General features: G+C 33.4%; 1 pseudogene across 1 annotated transcript; it reads left to right on the top strand.

Moving 5' to 3' along the window:
* Positions 1-11,379: 11,379 nt before the first annotated feature.
* LOC148612389 (alpha-crystallin B chain-like) lies at positions 11,380-15,722 on the top strand (annotated as a pseudogene). The gene is made up of 2 exons (XR_015924378.1): positions 11,380-11,731; positions 12,474-15,722. The product of XR_015924378.1 is annotated as an alpha-crystallin B chain-like (transcript).
* The last annotated feature ends 805 nt before the right edge of the window (positions 15,723-16,527 follow it).

The raw sequence follows: 16,527 nt of genomic DNA, 5'->3' as shown, positions 1-16,527 counted from the left end.
TGTTATGGTGTATTCATCTGCAACATGAAAACTGATTTATTCAACGGGTCATAGTTTTCCTTTCCTCGTTTGTCTACCCCGGACTTGACTTTTTATGAGCAACTCGGCGGATGTTTCTGGAAAAAACAGAGGACGCTTACCCTACCGGTGCACCTGGTCCATGCTCCCAGTTTTTAGTGGAGTCCGAGTTGCTCATTTACTTTTGTTACTTTGTATGTATGATTTTAGTTACTTTCTGTTCTTTGTTGTGTATGTCTGTTTTCCATGTCGGGTCTTTGTCCCTGGATTACATTCTTTTGATTACCGCTATAACCTTGGTTCCCTTGATTACTCCTTCAAACTCTTACTCTGTAGAACAAGTAAGTTGACATAGGTTTCCTCATGCATCCAAATTTCCAAGCTTTCTAATCATATCAAGAAACTTGGCGTCTTACTTACATTTTTAAAAAAAATAAAAACAACAGAATATTTATACTTATTTACAGTTTTCTGTTAAGTGGTACCACTATTGTGGTTCTCTTGATAACCCGAAGTGAATTTCATAGTCAGAATTTATATTTTAAAAAATGCATAAAAGTCGCATAAAATCAAGTAATTGCGCGACGAAAACGTCTCAAATGTGTCAAGAAATTGACCTTGCTCAACTTGATATACCAAATGTTATGCAGCCTTATGGCTATATATTCCACATCTCATTTCATTGTGAAACGAAAGAGATGGTGTCCCATATTCATGTGACAGTCTATCATGTCACAGTGAAATGTGATATTATCTTATTCTTATTTTACGTGATATGTCAAATAGCTTGATGTTGAAAATAGGAAATTTAAGTATACAGTGATACTTTCTCATTTAGTGAATGTGTATAGAACCATTCTTTAAGACAAAGAATTAAGTACCAATCCACATAAAATTCAGACAGTGCCAATGGTAAAATGATTCATGGTGTAGAAAAACCCACCAAACAACATCTACATATGCTATAATTTCACATAATTATAATAATTTCTGCATTCAGATCTGCACTTTTTAGAAAACCATACATTCATCTCCCATTGAAAGAATAATCAAAAGGAACAAACATTCTAGCGGAAATCAAGAGAATTTAATCCACGGACAAAGACCAGACATGGAAAACAGACAAATACAACAAAGAACATAAAATAATACATAAAAAGAAACAAAAGTAAATGAGCAACTCGGACTCCACTAAAAACTGGGTGCATGGACCAGGTGCACCGGTAGGGTAAGTGTCCTCTGCTTTTCTAGAAACACCCGCCGAGTTGCTCATAAAAAGTGCGGGGTAGACGGAAGAGGAAATGAATACTATGACACCTTGAACAAATCAGTTTTCTTGGTGCAGATGGATACACCGTAACGATCCACGAGTTCATGATGACGACCATAAAACTTATGTAGTGATGACTTTAATCTTGAAGCATGTAGCAACATAACCCTATTCCAGAGGCCTAATTGTAAGAAGTCTAGCGCGATACAAAAATTCTGCATAGTTACGGCAAGCTCTGGCGTAACGTATTAGTTGTGATATGAAAACTCCATACGCAGGTGCTAAAGGGATATTGCAACAGATGAAAGGAAAGATGACAATTCTGAATGAAAAGTCATCACGTTTGTCGTAAATTTTGGTCAATAGTTTTCCTTTACCATCGATCTCTAAGTATAGGTCATCCAAATGAAACCAATTCAAGAACGATAATTCTTGCAAAGTGCCAATTCCATGTACAATCTATATAATTTTGTCTCAAAAGCGCATCAACTAAATGAAGAACTACGACTGGTTATGTGATCAGTCACGGTTTCTGAACTAGTAATTAAAACTGATATCAATGGGCTTTTTGTCATGCATGAATAACCTTTTTGCCTGGTTTTTAGAAAATAAAATCCATCTATTTATTTGAATTCATTATCATTATGTATTCAAAATCAATGTGTGCCCTTTATGAATTTATTAATATGATAATTATGAATGTGTTTTTATTTATATAATGTGTAATTAAATCTCGATATGTCTGGGGCAAACTTGTTGATTGTTTATTCTTTCCAACAAACAAATCTTTCTATACCAGGCGCGTCTTCTTACATTTCGGAAGTTGAATTGGTGTCATTGTCTAATTTCGTTTCACAGGCATTTTTTTCCATCTTCGTATGGTGCAATTAACTGTTCTGGCAATATGACGTTTAACAATCTGAACTTTTTCATACAGGTTTATATACTTTTCAAGTATCTGCACTGGTTATGTAGAAAATTATTTGAGAAAATCTCAATACAATTGTAATTCTGATATCCTGTAGCTGTATCGTTTCCCCGTTACAATCTGCGGTTCTTCCTGCTGGTTTATATACTTTTCAAAGATTTGCACTGGTTGTCTACTCCAGCAAGGCTAGAGGTTGTCTGGCAAGCTATTTTCTGATTTGGTGCGGTATGGAGGAACGGAATTCCAACCTCTTATGTTGTAGGAGTAACTGGTTGTCTAGAACAAAATTGTTTTCGAAAATCTTAATACAATTGTAGTCCTGATATTCTTAAGCTGTATCAGTTAGTCTTTCATAATGTATAGCTTCAGATCGTTTCAAAGATCCCATTTTAAGGTTTCAACATGCGAAATATAGTTTCAGGCAGTACCTTCTGGTACAATACACTTTTTGCAATCAAGTAAAATATCAATGTTAATTTCTCTCAGTAATAACCATTTTGCAATTACATTTTTGGTTTTTTTTGTTTCATTGAAGATCCTTGGGTCACTTTAGCCTATTTGTTTTTACTGGTTTGTTAGCACATTCAATATGATTCCTCTTATTCAATATAATCTTATTATCATACCAACATCGACATTATTGCTTCATGTATTTTTTGTTTATTATTTTTGTACTTAAATTAACACAGGCTGTTCACATTTCTTAAACCTAATAATGATGAGCAGAAATCATTAGTATAAAAATATTGACGTCCTTGCCGAGCACTTAAGAGAGTAATCAAGGCAACCAAGAATCTAGCGGAATAAAAAAATGTAATCCAGGCAGAAAGACAAGACAAGAAAAACACATAAAAATATTTAACATCTTGGGACGTTAGGATTTTTGACAGTTTTCTTGATTCGTCAGGCAGCTAAAGCAGACATTTGTTTGTAATGGTATTATAACAGTTAAAAGAGCAATCAAGGGAATCAAGGTTATAGCGGTAATCAAAAGAATGTAATCCAGGAACAAAGACCAGACATGGAAAACAGACATTCACAACAAAGAACATAAAGTAACTAAATCATACATACAAAGTAACAAAAGTAAATGAGCAACTCGGACTCCACTAAAAACTGGGAGCGTGGACCAGGTGCACCGGTAGGGTAAGCGTCCTCTGCTTTTCTAGAAACATCCGCCGAGTTGCTCATAAAATGTCAAGTCCGGGGTAGACAAACGAGGAAAGGAAAACTATGACCCGTTGAATAAATCAGTTTTCATGGTGCTGATGGATACACCATAACGATCCACGAGTTCATGATGACGACCATAAAACTTCTGTAGTGATGACTTCAATCTTGTAGCAACATAACCCTATTCCAGAAGCGTATTTGTTAGAGTTCTATCGCGATACAAAAAGTCTGCGTAGTTTCAGCAAGCTCTGGCATAACGTATGAGTTGTGATATGAACACTCCACACGCAGGAGCCGAAGGGATGTTGCCACAGATGAAAGGAAAGTTGACAATTCTGAATGAAAAGTCATCACGTTTGTCGTAGTTTGGTCAATAGTTTTCCTTTACCATCGATTTCTAAGTGTAGGTCAAGATATGAGGCTGACTTCACATTATAAAATGTATGTTGTGCATATGGATTCTTCACCATGTACAAAACTCTAAATGTGTTTGACTATTTAAGGGCAGATATTTCTTAGTATATCTTTATTAGTATATTTCTGAGAAGAGTAATTAAGCTATTATGTATAGCAGCACTAACATATATAAATGGAGTGTGATAAAAGGTTTAGGACAACTTTCATACGACTTAAGTCATAAATTTACTATGATGTTAGATGGGTGTTAAATCTTAAACGTTAATAAGAAATATCTGCCCGTAAATAGTATTGCAAATTTAGAGGCTTCTTTTGACAAAATCTAAATGAAGTAATTTTTTTGTAGATAATAAAAATATTTTCTTGAAAAAAAGTATGAAAGAAAATCTTGTCGTTGATGTTAATCTGTGTTTGTTAGGTCCTATTTGTTAATTTGTGTAATGAAGTTGACTATCTCAGAAAAAAAAGTTTGTAACCAAACATTGAAGTCATGTAATGTAACAAATGACCTTTTATAACAGGATTAACATAATGCCTTTTAAAATAATAATTTATAAGGTTGTTTAAAAGATGGAAAATTCTCTATGCTTTAAAGATGTTTAGGTGATGTATATCTAATAAATTATTGGAATTAAAGATACCTTTCATCTAAAAAAAAAATCAGTAATCCTTAACTTATGTCCAAGTGTATATTTAATATTCCCTGAATTTTTGGTACATATTTTACGGAAAACATTTATGTTCAAATATAGGAAACCATATATATCTTCTTAAAACGACAATTTAATATAGATTTGCAATCGTCCAGACCTTAGGCATTCGCATACAATCAAACGATGCGAGTATTTTGTTCTAGAAAATGTTTGTGGATGAGCTTCCGTGTTCTCCAAAATTCAAAAACTTGTGCAATTTTTTTTCTAAGTACAAATAATATTCAATTATTCTCTGACTTCGTATTACAAAATGAATCGCTAGCAAAAATAACGTTTATGGAGAAACGTAAAGAATGCACCAGCATATAACCTAAATATAAAATAGTAAATATTTCGGAGATCACCAAAAGGTCTTCAACAAGTGTAAACATACATTAAGTAAGCTCTGAAAGTCCTCGACAACAAAACTAAAAAAATAAATTACATAACTCTTTTTTGGCAGGTGATCGTTTTTTATTATCATTTTAATAGTGAAAACTATCAAAACAAAGGTGGGTATTTGATGAGGAAATAATTTTGCTGTAAATGTTAAAATGAATCATGTATAGACGGGTCCTGAAAGCAAACTGATATAATACTTGTCACAAAATTCACTCAAACTGAAAAAATGAAGGTAGTTTTTTTGGTAAAGGTTAATGATTTCCCGTGGCGATCAATCAGAACATGTTGACGACCGCGGCAAAAAACGTTATTTTAGGCTTTGTAAAAAAACATTATTTCGGAAACGATCCAATACTGTTTTATGTTATTCTTGACGACATGTGCACAATTTAACGAGTTTAAGCATACTATCAACATAACCTAAGCGGAACCTGTTTTGTTGTTTTTTTAATGTCTTTTTTATTTACTTTTCTCTATCTAATTATCACAGTTTTTGGTAACAAAAAGTTTCACCTTGTTGTGTTCAATTCAAAGAACTGCAACTGCACTTTAATATTCCCTCAAAGCTAAAATGAGAGATGTTTTAATATTACTTTGTTGTTATCCCGTTCGGTTGATTCTTTAGCAAATTGATAGGTCATTTTCCTAACAAGACCAGTGATAGAAAAATGAAAATACAAGTTAGTTCATTAACATATTAGTAGATTGGTTATTTTTACATTTTATCAATATAAGAGAGGATGGACATGGGGTACTTCATCCCCGCTTATCTCAGCCTAGACCACCGACTCTTAACCTACTGACAACCGCTTCACGACCCCTCTCATTTAACCGCCGGTTCTGGTTCCCAATCAAAATCCCCGCGTCCCGTATTTTTCAATCTCCTTCACCACCGTTTCCCACATTTTCAACGACCTATTCCCGCTCCTTTAACCCCTGTATCCCCTTACCCCTGCCCACCCTCCCATATAAGCATCTTGAACAAATACATTTAAATTTATCTCAAATTTAATTCAATTTTTTTCAGAAGTACATATGTATCGTCCTAATTTTGAGATTTGGTTGTTGTTCTTATGGAATAAGTGGCACACTGGTTTCTGGGTTGTTTACAAAGAATTATCACCAAAACACATTTTGTCACAAAAGTGACAAAAAAGGACTGATTCAAACATAATATCAGAGTAAAAGTTTGGAACTGTGGATTTTTTAGTTAGTGGTGTAAACTATGTAGTAAAATTTTGTTTCTTTATTACTTCATTTGTGGTGTCGAAACAATTTATAATACATTTTTAGTCACTAGTTACGTAAATGAAATATGTAGCTAGTGTAGATTTTATCAAGGCTTTTGAAAATTAACTTACAAGTAGGGGATATAGAAATGGAAAAAAATTCAATTAATAAGAGAGGATTTAATACAAAACATCGCAAGAATTGAAAGACAGCATGAGTACAATCTGGTTAAATTGACGTGAATAGTAACAAAATCGAAGATTTCATTTTACTTAGATTTTCTTCAATAATGGTTCAACTCACAAAGATATCGATCCTAAAATACTGAAACACATTCTATTTGTACTTGAAGATGTACTTCTATCTTAAATTCTCATCCAGTTATAACATGTAGCAGCAGTAATAACATGCTTTAAAAATGATAATTAAAGAGAAAAGCATATGTACTTATGTAAACATAATATAATTCAAAATTAAGTGAATCTGCATCGTACAATAAATTATAAGAAATGCGTAACTTCGACAATATAGATTTGTTAACACAAACTAGTATTATGCTGCAGTCGACTTAAGTCTAGAGTACGAAAATTGCCCAGACGAGATATAAGATACCTTCCGACATGTTGTGTCACGAAATGGTGATATACTTTATCCTTCTTTAACTTTTAACAAGAACCATTGAAATTGTACTGATAAATTTTGACTGAAATGCAACATTTTCACATTTAATTTATTTGTTCTTGTGGGCAAAATGATAGTATATTTAGGTAAAAATTGTATTGAATATTAATACTTTAGTAGACGATGCTGATCTTTTGAAGAAATTAAATATTTTCACTGCACTGTCACTTTTCCAAGAAATTGATTCCTAAGGTCACAACTCGTAGAATCTTACAGTGTTTACAAATATGAACCTTAAAACAAAAAAATCAGAAATAAACAAAACCAATATTTATTTTAGTTTACATTTTTTTCTTTAATCTGAAGACACACAAACCTTAAAGTGCATATTTAACCAATCTAAACTCATATACGATATCTAAAAATGGAATATTTCATAGATTGCACTAAATATGCTCTTCATTAAATAGAGGGAATTTATATGTCATCGCAATAATGAAACAATCAGCTTAAATATGTTTTTATACCTTTTTAAAGCATTCTTTTACAAAGAAGTATTTCTTTTCTTATGGTCACGGAGATTTTTTTGTGTCTAGCATGATAAAGTTGACATGAAGCAAAGAGTAATCAAGGGAACCCAGATTCTAGCGGAAATCAAAAGAATGTAATCCAGGGACTAAGCCCAGATATGAACAAGACACACACAATACGTACAAAAAAACAAAACTAAATGAGCAATCTGAACTCCACTAAAAACTGGAAGCATGGACCAAGTACACCAGTAGGGTAAGCGTTCTCTGCTTTTCTAGAAACACCCACCGAGTTGCTCATTAAAAGTGAACTCATCAACCTTTCATGCATTATTTGTGCTTCCACTACAATTGAAAAGTTTTTATTACATTAAGTATATTAAATCTTGTCACCCATTAAATGTTATTTTCAAAACAACTGCTAACATGGTTGTTGATGTCATTTGAAACGACACTAGAATGGCATTTTTCTCTTAAACTTGTCGGTTGTCTGCTATAATAAAAAAATACCCAATAAATTTCTTTAAAACAAATAATGCTTTTTATACTTGTACATTTGTAATACATGTATTTGTCTTTAATACATCGCTGGTTTAAGGTGTCTGTCATCTTCGTGTTTCCACTCCAATTTTGACAAGATTTTTTTATTAAAATCGTGTCATCTATTGGATGTTATTTGCAAAACAACTGCTAAGATGGTTGTTGGGATCATTTGTAACGACCGCAGTGGTCGAACCCTGAACAGTTGGGGCAAATGTGGACACAATATATATATTTTTGACACACTTAAAATTCATTATGGACACAACTTTTTTGGACACAATATAGCAGAAAATTTGAGCCCCGTGCAGGTCCGGGTGTTAAAAGAATAGGCCTGCAGCAGCGCTAAGCTTGTCGTATAAGGCGACTAAATAGTGCTCAGAAACCTAGCCGGGGGCTAGGCGCTCTGCCCACAGAGCAACTGGGTTGTGTGCCCCAGGTGGTGGAATGGGGTACCCCTGGCGTGTTGCATGCTGGGGTTGTCAGGCTATAATACGGAAAACCTGACCGCAAACCATAGTGGTGCACCGTGTTGGGAAAGATGTCACGTTCCTCGCACGTTAAAGAACCCTGCTGTGGTATTCGATAGGAGTAGGAACCTTTGCGCTCCGCCACAGGAGGCTAAATTGCCCGACCTTACCCATCCCCCCTTTTTCCAGTGGCAATCAAAATTTGTCGACCCTATTATCCTTGTGACTCATCTTTTTTTTCATTTCATGTTCATTTTATCATCCATTTCATGTTCATTGTCTGAATATAGCTGAAATATTGCTGCTCGGACGTTAAACCCCAACAAACAAACAAACAGAAAATTTGAAATTCAATTAAAAATTTTCAAAATCAAACCAAAAATTAAAAAGTAGATTTTTTGGGGTTTATTGCTCAAAAACCACAATAGGTATCTGCAATCTGCAGACACGGATTTTCATAGGGTATCGTATTTTGTTCTGATTTGGACAAGTTATTGTCTGAACATCAGGAAAATGTATGTTTCTGACCCCTAATCTCTGAAAATTTCAAGTCTTTACCACAAAAAAAAACAATCCAATCCCGACCATTGTGGTACTGAACTGTAGACATTAAGACTTCCTCTAGTTATATAGTTGAATTCTTCAAAAGGCTTGTTTTAGGTCCCTTTTTGACCCCTAATTCCAATCACCCCCAAAATCATTACCAACCTTCTTTCTGTAACCATATCATAAAATTTCATGAAGATAATACTCTTGAAAATTATTGCACGACAACGAAGTATTTACGAACGACGACGACGATAGCGCCATACGCATTTTTGGCGGTCGTATAATTATTCGAAAACTTTCACAGATCAATGTTATTTCATATTTAAGTATCGATTATTGTATCATATTTATTGGAAAAATGCACCAAATTACAATATTTTCTAAATGTCCTTTTCTTGACATCTAACTGATAAAGAAAAACGAAAAAAATATTGCAGTTGGAAGTTTAAAATATTTCTATTCTTTTAAGGTAAGAATCAGGGAAAATGTATACAAGGTGTTGCACATGAAGGTAAAATTTAGTTGATATGCAAAGTGGAAAAACGGTAGGAAAAATTTCCCTATATAAGCAGTCAAAAATATCTACATGCTTCAGGGAAAATTTAAATAGCCCTCTGGTTGTTTCCTAGATGTATTGAATATATCTGAGTAAAAAAAACAAATTGAGATAATTGATGTGCCACCAATTTCCTGATTCTTACACGGAGTGGTACTTAAGTGCTTACATACAATATACGAACTGTTGGTCGTGTATGTTGAATTATCTTGGTATCATAATTCATTTCAAGTTGGTGCAATGTTATTTTCTGAACGGTTTCTGCAAAAACATATTCTGATCTATCGCGGAGCTGACCAAATACTTTAAGAACCAGTGATTAGAAATTAAACTAAAATAATGGTGCAAAAATAACATCTTTTAAATAACGATTATTGTTCCTTTTTTTCTATACCCACTCTATTTCACATTGTCGTCCCTTACCAATGATATATTTTGACTCGCAACGACTTACATGGGTATGTGTACCACAATATATATGTCTTGCAAAGTTTTATAACATCGAGAAACCTTCTTGAATAACGAAATAATTAACAGAATAAATAATAATCAATAATATTAAAGTTGAAATAAACAAATGTCAAACTAGACAGTTTATATATGTTTATAATAAAAATGTATCATAATCTAGTTTTCATAACTGCTAACATGATATCAAGTTAAACTTCGAAGATACACTGAGAATGTCAGTTTTCAAAACAAACGTAGAAGTGTGCACTATGAATTTTGCATTTGCCTATAAAAGCAATGGCAAAGATCCCTAAAACCATCCGGACAAAGTGTAACTTCAGTGATCTAGAAACAAAAACACGAGTTTCATTTTTATTTACAATTTTCGATTAATATGCTTTAAAAACAAACACGGTTATTCTCTCGAAATCGGGCAAATCAACCATCAATTCAATCATATGATCTCGCCGAGGGGATTCAGATGGAAAAACATAAGGTGATTTCTTAAAATCAAAATGATGTAAATCTCAGAGACGTCTGTGTACAGCACTAGATGTCTAATGTTTCCACATTAGAACGCAGTATTGCAGTGATTGGTGTAAAAGTTAATAATCACAAATAAACAAAATAAAATGTGTTAGTTTTAACCAGGCTTTAAGAATATATAAGCTTCAAGAAAATAGAAGCTAACTTCACATGTCAGAATGATACTTTTAAAATGTCCCACAAACTAGAATATTTTCAGCGTCTAGAAGTTTCAACACAGCTAAATCAGGACCATGTAAAATGGCTTGAACTTAATAGTTAAAAAATGTTGATTTGGTTCAAAATTATGACATAAATCTATGGCAAGCCAAAGTGGGCAAAAATCAATATTTTGTAATATTAGAAAATTAATTTCTAATATTACAAAATCATTTTTTGTTTAATATTAGAAAAGATTTTTTAATATTAGAAATTCAATTTGTAATATTAAAAATTCATTTTCTAATATTACAAATTCCTGATTCCAAATTTGTTTAATGGATTTGTAATATTAGAAAATCAGTCACATTTTTTAATATTACAAAATGATTTTCTAATATTAAAAAATCGTTACTGAATACGACAAATCCATTTTCTAATATTAGAAAATCAACTTCTTATATTAAAATCGTTTTTTAATATTAGAAATTCAATTGAATTTTTATTATTAAAAAGTGTTTTGTGATATTAGAAATCTAATTTGTAATATTAGAAAATAAATTTGTAATATTAGAAAATAAATTTGTAATATAAAAAAATATTTTTTTAATATTAGAAAGTGATCATTTTTGTCCACTTTGGCTTGCCATATAAATGTATCAATCGTCGGGATCTTCATTACCGCTAATTATGCCGCACCCAATATATTGCAAAAACAATCTAACAAAAGACATTCAGGACATCATTTACTTCGTATTTTCGAAAATACTCGATCGATCTAGATGATAAAAAATTGCTAAAAATAGAAAGCTGGTTTCCACCTTGTTTTTAGTTTATTTTTGTTCTGGTACGTTCTGGGCTTTTAAACAGTTGTTGTATATAAAGTTCAAACCACGATGCGTTATTTCAGATTTGATAGAAGAATTTGTTTTTTTACAAGGAAATTCGACAGACAGAAACTATAATAATGGCTTTCTTACCGGTTCTTTGGAACAGAATGAACCATGGCTTCGATGATCTTTTTGAAGAAGGGGTTGAGCCTGATTTTGAGCCGATGGGATGGAGCTTGATCGACCTATGGGTATGGTTCGTTCTGGAAGATGGAGGAGACCAGAAACATCACTTGCAGACAAGAAGTGGAGCTACAATGTCAAGATTGGAGACTTTGACCCCCAACATGTCAAGGTGAAAGTAGAAAATGGTAAGTATGGAGTGTTCATATCACAACTCAATTATATGTTATGTCAGAGCTTGCCGAAACTACGTAGACATTTTGTATCGCACTAGAACTCTAACAAATAGGCTTTTGGAACAGGGTCATGTTGCTACAAGATTGAAGTCATCACTACAGAAGTTTTATGGTCGTCATCATGAACTCGTGGATCGTTATGGTGTATCCATCTGCAATATGAAAACTGATTTATTCAACGGGTCATAGTTTTCCTTTTCTCATTTGTCTACCCCGGACTTGACTTTTTATGAGCAACTCGGCGGGTGTTTCTAGAAAAGCAGAGGACGCTTACCCTACCGGTGCACCTGGTCCATGCTCCCAGTTTTTAGTGGAGTCCGAGTTGCTCATTTGCTTTTGTTACTTTGTATGATTTTAGTTACTTTCTGTTCTTTGTTGTGTATGTCTGTTTTCCACGTCGGGTCTTTGTCCCTGGATTACATTCTTTTGATTACCGCTATAAACTTGATTTCTCTTTAAAGACTTCTATCGATCTGAAATGATTTACTAAATGAGTGTGCAAATGCATGAATGAAGCTTAAATATTCGGTTTTTTCTTTTCTTTTCTTTTTTTATTTTCTATTATTAGCCAAATATTTTATGCATATTCTGAATTACTTTTAACGTATTTATGGGGATAATTTTATGTTTTTTTAATGTACTCAATTAATCTAATAGATATTAATCCAATACATATTCTTAAATTTCATCACAGGGAAAGTGATAATTAATGCCAAGTACAATGAAGGAGATGACGATTGGGGTGACACCGTGGAGAGAAAAAGAACAGTCCAACTGCCGGAGAATGTAGAAGCCGATGAAGTCCACAGCTTTATGAAATCAGATGGCACATTAATGCTTGAGGCCCCATACATCAAGTCTGAAGAGAGGCAATTGGCTATTAATCCTTCAGAAGGAGGCACTCTAGTTCCAAGTGATGGTCACGTCGGAAACTTTAATCCAAAAGAGGTAAAAATTTCATGTAAAGATGGGATCTTGACAGCCCAAGGAGAGCGTCAAAGGTCAGAGGATGGTCATGAGTTGAGGAAATATTTTTCATGCCAAATGACTGTTCCCCGATCAGTTGATGCCAAGAACATCCAGTGTTTCAGGGATGAAGATGAAAGCTTAACCATTCGTGCTCCGAAGACTGAAGACATGGATATGGAATGAAAAGTAACATTCTTATTCTTATTTGATCAATTAACACAAACTATTTTTGTCATGTAATCATTGCTTCATTTTTGTTGTAACAGATGGTTTCAAATGACTTTATTAATCAAGAAAGTGACCAATTTGAGTCCTTTGGTCATGGCACAATTATGTTTCGTTTGTTTGAAAAAATAATAAACTATGAAAAAGTCAGGGGCGTATCGGAGGCCAAATTGACGTGTAGGCAAAATTACGGCAGCAGGTCCAGGGCGGAGCCCTTGTAGGGGGTCCAGGGGAAGCTCCGCGGAGATAGCGTTTCAGAGCATCATTTATGCCTCTTCTGGATGTATTTTATCTCCAAAAAAAATTGGCAAAATTAAGTGCAGGCAAAAGCTTTTTTGCCTAACGGCAGCTACGCGCCTGATAGTACAGATAGTATTCTCATTTATAAGATGCCCCGTGCAGGTCCGGGTGTTAAAAGAATAGGCCTGCAGCAGCGCTAAGCTTGTCGTAAAAGGCGACTAAATAGTGCTCAGAAACCTAGCCGGGGGCTAGGCGCTCTGCCCACAGAGCAACTGGGATGTGTGTCCCAGGTGGTGGAATGGGGTACCCCTGGCGTGTTACATGCTGGGGTTGTCAGGCTATAATACGGAAAACCTGACCGCAAACCATAGTGGTGCACCGTGTTGGGAAAGATGCCACGTTCCTCGCACGTTAAAGAACCCTGCTGTGGTATTCGATAGGAGTAGGAACCTTTGCGCTCCGCCACAGGAGGCTAAATTGCCCGACCTTACCCATCCCTCTTTTTCCAGTGGCAATCAAAATTTGTCGACCCTATTGTCCTTGTGACCCATCCTTTTTTTTTCTTTCTTTTTTTTTTCATTTCATGTTCATTTTATCATCCATTTCATGTTCATTGTCTGAATATAGCTGAAATATTGCTGCTCGGACGTTAAACCCCAACAAACAAAACATTTATAAGATTGATATTAATAAAATAAAACTACACTGCGATAAAAAAATAAAAGAAAAAAAAACAGGAGGAAAATTGAATAAAGGAAATCAATCTGACCTACCAACAACGTACACTCTTTGTGTTTCGTTCTTTTTCGTAAATCAAATATTTACAATAACTACGAACACAGTAGTAGAAGTAAAATTAAGAATGAAATGAATCAAGACTCTATGCATTTGTTTTCAATTGAAGAATAGAAACTTTATTGCTTCATAATTAGCAATTGTCGGAAGGGCGAACGTATATAATATAAGAGTTTATTTTTATTATAATTTAAGAATTTATTTTAATTCTATTATAAGAATTTATTTTAATTTCTAATATAAGAATTTATTTTAATTCTAATATAAGAATTTATTTCAATTTAAAACTTGATTTCTAATAGGAATTTTTTATAACAAGAAAATGGATTTTAAATATTAAAAATGGCTTTTAATATTAAAAAGACCACTGCATTTTTAACGAGAAAAAAAATGTTGAATTTTAATATTAAAAAAACCAATGATTTTTCAATATTGAAAAATTTATTTTTCAATATTAGAAAATGAATTTCTAATATAAATGAATAAATTTCAAATAGTAAAAAAATCGTCAAAAAATAAATTTAGATATTTTAAACTTGAAAAAAATTTCTATTCATAAAAATTGAATTTCTTTCGTAAAAAAAATGAATAAACTATTATTAAAAATTAGTTCATAATATTACAAAATAATTCATGTTTATCAGTTAAAACCGGACCCTTGTCCTCTATGTTTGGGAGGGGATGGAGATAAAAATGAGCAAAAAATTCCGATTTTACCATGTAAAATGAATATGGTATTAGCATACAGGAAAATAATTCCGGAATCATACTAGATAGAACATGCACAATCGTTAGAAGCACTTGAAGTACTATACTCTGCAGTACCACTAAAATCTTTTTGTATCACACATCGTTCTGACCCCAACCCGACAGATCAATATCCGAATATTCCGTGCCAGAGGAAATTCGGGCTAGGTATCTCTTCAAGAGCCAATGCATCTTATAACAGTGCATCTTTTTATCTTGCAAGGCTCACAGGATAGAAAAATCACTTTACCTCTCCAAAAATTTATCAAATCATATATAATTACTTTATTATATAAACTTATACTGGTATGCCTATGGATGGAACTACATGTAGTTGTAATGAACCTAATGCTTAAATTGCATATACAAAAAGAAAGACTAAGAGTCACACATTCAAATATGGCTACTCCTCTAGATCTGTTGAATACATGTACATGTATTATATTTCAATGCATTTGTATAACAGTTGATCACATGTAAATTGAATACCCATTCACAACTTTGTTGATGTCAGATGTCTGGTGATCTAAACCAAAGGTGATTATTGTAATTATAATGTGTTATGTATCTGCCTTAATGTGGCAATCACAAATGTCTGAGACTTGAACAGTGGTGAAATCTTTTATTTTCAGCTAATTCATCAGGTACATTTAAAGGCAAAGCCTTAATTGTATACAAGATTCCCTAATTAATATTCAGCAGATTTTGTATATCAGCATATTACTTGTAGTAACTTATCTTGTTGCATGCCACCTCATAATGTACGGTGTATAAATGATGTCTTAATGTAAGCAGGTTCACAGCATGAGCTTTAAGTGCTGTGACAGAAAGGAATAATTTTGAATAAACATCAGAGCACTTCTGAACACACCGTATTTCTTAAACAAGTTATTACATGTAAAAGTCAACTAACTTTTTAAAATGATATTGAATGAAATTATAAGCAAATAACTTTATTTTCAATAGACAGGGGTGTTGGTTATTATTTGCAATCATGGTAATTAGTATTGCTTTTTACATTGTAGATACAGAGTAATTAAGGGAACCAAAATTCTAGCAGATATCAAAAGAATGCAATTCAAGGACAAAGATAAGACAGGGAAAATAGACAGAAAAACAAAGAAATAAAAAAAAATAACCAAAATAACACGTACAAAGCAACAAACGTATATGAGCAACTCGGACTCCACTAAAAAAAATGGACCAGGAGCACCGCTAGGACAAGCATCCTATGCTTTCCTGGAAACACCCACCGAATTGCTCTTTAAAATCTAAGTCAGCGGTAGACGAAAGAGGAAAGGAAAACTATGACACCGTGAACCAATCGGTTCTCATGGTGCAGATACAAACAACGTAACGACTCACGAGTTCATGATGACGACAATAAAACTCCTGTAGTGATAACTTCATTCTTGTAGCAAAAAGTCTGTATATCATAGTTACGGCAAGCTCTAACGTATAAGTTGTGATAAGAAAACTCCAAACCCAGGCACTGAAGGGATGTTACATGAGATGAAAGGAAAGTTGATGATATAGTACGAACAGTCATCGCGTTTGGCTGATGCAAGTGTACTTGTAACTTAAAGTTCTCAAAGTTCTCTTTTGACCGTAGTATAAGGAAGCATGTAATTTTGTTGCGGAATGAATGAGATGGAAAAGAAAGATTTCAAAAGTTGAAAAAAATACATGTTATGGAAATCAGTTCATCAAACATTTAGAGGCGTGATATGGCTTGCGCAAAAAAAGAAATGTGAAGAAATGCTTTAAAACTG

The sequence above is a fragment of the Perna viridis genome, chromosome 7 (genome assembly GCF_037379345.1).
Source record: "Perna viridis isolate PV_CMFRI_1.1 ecotype Kerala chromosome 7, ASM3737934v1, whole genome shotgun sequence".
Taxonomy (NCBI): Eukaryota; Metazoa; Mollusca; class Bivalvia; order Mytilida; family Mytilidae; genus Perna; species Perna viridis.
This window is presented reverse-complemented; position numbering and strand designations above follow the sequence as displayed.